General features: G+C 33.3%; 1 protein-coding gene and 1 long non-coding RNA gene across 2 annotated transcripts in view; one reads left to right on the top strand and one right to left on the bottom strand.

Moving 5' to 3' along the window:
* LOC144960639 (uncharacterized) overlaps positions 1 to 2,464 on the top strand; it is a 72,517-nt gene that overhangs the window by 39,070 nt on the left and 30,983 nt on the right. The gene's annotated exons all lie outside the window — the stretch shown is intronic.
* The window catches only part of LOC144960861 (uncharacterized), a 5,160-nt gene continuing 4,020 nt past the window's right edge, over positions 1,325 to 2,464 (bottom strand). The window contains exon 2 of the long non-coding RNA XR_013642961.1: positions 1,325 to 1,560. This is a non-coding gene — a long non-coding RNA (uncharacterized LOC144960861). The remainder of the gene's footprint in view (positions 1,561 to 2,464) is intronic.

Here is a 2,464-nt window from a genome sequence, read left to right as displayed (position 1 = left end):
TTTTTTTAAATTTTTATAGACTGAATACTGAGTGCATTAAATTTCCACTCCGGTCTTGTTAGCCTCCATTGGACATTTCCTCTAAGTCGGTCTCTTGTTTTATCATAGTAAAGTGAGTGCATCTAACTGTTTGTATTTGCCAGAACTTACAGGAATCTAACGGGAACGTTTTATATTCGGTATTCAAATTCATTCCAATTTCCTACCAACAAAGTGAAGCAATACACGTAATTTTTTTGTTATTGTTTTTAGAACACTTTTGGATGATCAGCTCTCACTTAATAAATGTTTGTATAGTGATACGTTTCAGGTTTCACGTAGTTTTGTTTGTTGTTATGTTTCATGTGTTTGTTGTGAGTAAATTACAGAAATGTATAAATAGATCAATGTTTGCCGTCACTCGGGTCATTGTTATTGTTTTGTTGCCATCTGAGTTTATGAGTAATACTTTATAAACTGTATTAACCAGACTATAAACGCTATGTATGACACACTAATTATTCGCGTACAGGAAAGGAAATTGAATGTACTCAGTTTACAGCCTAAGCCATATGAATGAAGTAACGAAAATCTAATTTCTTGTAGTAACTTGAAAACAACTGAATCAATGACGTATGCTTCTTGATGTGTCGTCATGGGCTCGAATGAACCTCAAACGTTAGTTGTTTCGTAAATGAACTTAACAGCTTTTTTAAATTCAAAGTTAAATCGTGTTTTTCAGAACATATGTTTTTATTCATTTTTAAATTCACAAAAACAAAAAAATCAAAAGCATGCTGGTTTTGATTTTTTTTTTTGTCAAAGTTTTATTTGTTGTTTTTGTTTGTCGCATGATCTTGCATAATACTGTGGACCTTGAATGCATTCAAAATATATAATGATCGATCACTCAAGATCTTTCCGAAACAAATTTGTCAACGTAATGTTGATATTCAGTATGTTTATTCTGAATACTAGACCATTTTATGACATTTAAAAAGTCCTGCATAGTGCATCATAGATAAAATTAAGTTGACGTCACCCAGGTCAATGTTTTTGGTTTTTGTTTTTTCTTGCAATCTACGTTTATGAGTTATTCTCACTAAACTGTATTAAACAGATTATAAACGTTTAAGGTTACACACAGTTTTGTGTTGCAAAGCTACCCCTTATACAGCACTAAGATTGCCCCCAAATGGTCAAAGAAAGAGAGGCAGACCGTTTGGGAACCTGGAAGATAACGGTCAAAGAGGAGATGAAAGAAGCTGGAATGACATGCAACAAGATGGAAAAAACTTTGTTGGCACCTTATGTGCCACCAAGGTATCAAGAGGATAAGTAGGCAGATAAGTACTGTGTTTTAAATATTCACCTGAACGTTAGATTTCATACCAGGTCCATTTATGACATTTTTAAGATTGTACACAACTATCGGAGGTTCTCCTTTCTTGCCCAGTTCTATTGTAGATATGACATTAGCCCAATAGGAAGGGCCGTCAGCCACACATGTGATGTTCAGTTGACTGGTGAGAAATTCGTTAAAACTCTCTGGACTAGTCTCAATATGGATAGCTGCTGTCCCTGTTATAGAAAAGTAATACTGACGATGATAACAACATATTGAAAAAGAAATAAAATAAATAATTGTCCTGTCTATGTAGAAGTGGCAAATAGGAATAGACAAATAGGAGACAGATAATCTCCCCGAATGCATAAGCTGTCTGATGCCACATTTACCCTGTTACATTTCAGTTAATGTTCCTGACAATTCGACAGATATTAAGAACATTTTAAGTTTAAAGAAACAGGTAGTCGAAGTAGTAGAATTTGGCACATTATATAGGGATAAATAGGTTCAGAAGGTCAGTATTAATCCCGTTTAAGCAGAAATAGTTATTATAAATCAATAGAATTACCTCACACGTTAAAACTTATTTAGCCAAAAGAATAATAGTACATTTTAATTAATCAAAGTCATACTATGATTAGTTAAATTTCCTCTCTTTTGTTTCGTTGCTCATTTTATTATAATTGGTTCTTTATCTGTTTGGTAGAGATTGGATGTGACTTGTATTGACCTTCTTATGACTGGTGGTTGTGTTAAGGTTGATTCTGCTGGTTATATTAGGGAGGAGCCATTTGGTCATTCTCTGATTGTCCGAGTGGTCACTTGATAGATTCAGCTCTGGATAAACGTGTAACCAAATGACGTAACCCGATTTGTGAAAATACCGGAGTAAATCTTTGACTAATTGCAACATTTTTTTTTTTTTTATGAGCAGTGATGTCGTGAGGATTTCCAAAATTTTGTTAGTCGTTATCATTAATTTAATGAACTTGATACAAGTAGGTTAGTGGGATGGGGAAAGATAAGTAAATGAATGAGAACATAAGAATTAATAGATATAAATACACACTAGTATAATCGCGTATTAGCGATATCACTTTTGTAAATGTAATTCATGTAATGTAATCCATTCATTTG

Source organism: Berghia stephanieae, chromosome 15 (assembly GCF_034508935.2).
Source record: "Berghia stephanieae isolate SIO BIC M18660-M18661 chromosome 15, UCSD_Bste_1.3, whole genome shotgun sequence".
Taxonomy (NCBI): Eukaryota; Metazoa; Mollusca; class Gastropoda; order Nudibranchia; family Aeolidiidae; genus Berghia; species Berghia stephanieae.
The sequence above is the reverse complement of the archived record's forward strand: the minus strand, read 5'-3'. Positions and strand labels throughout refer to the sequence as shown.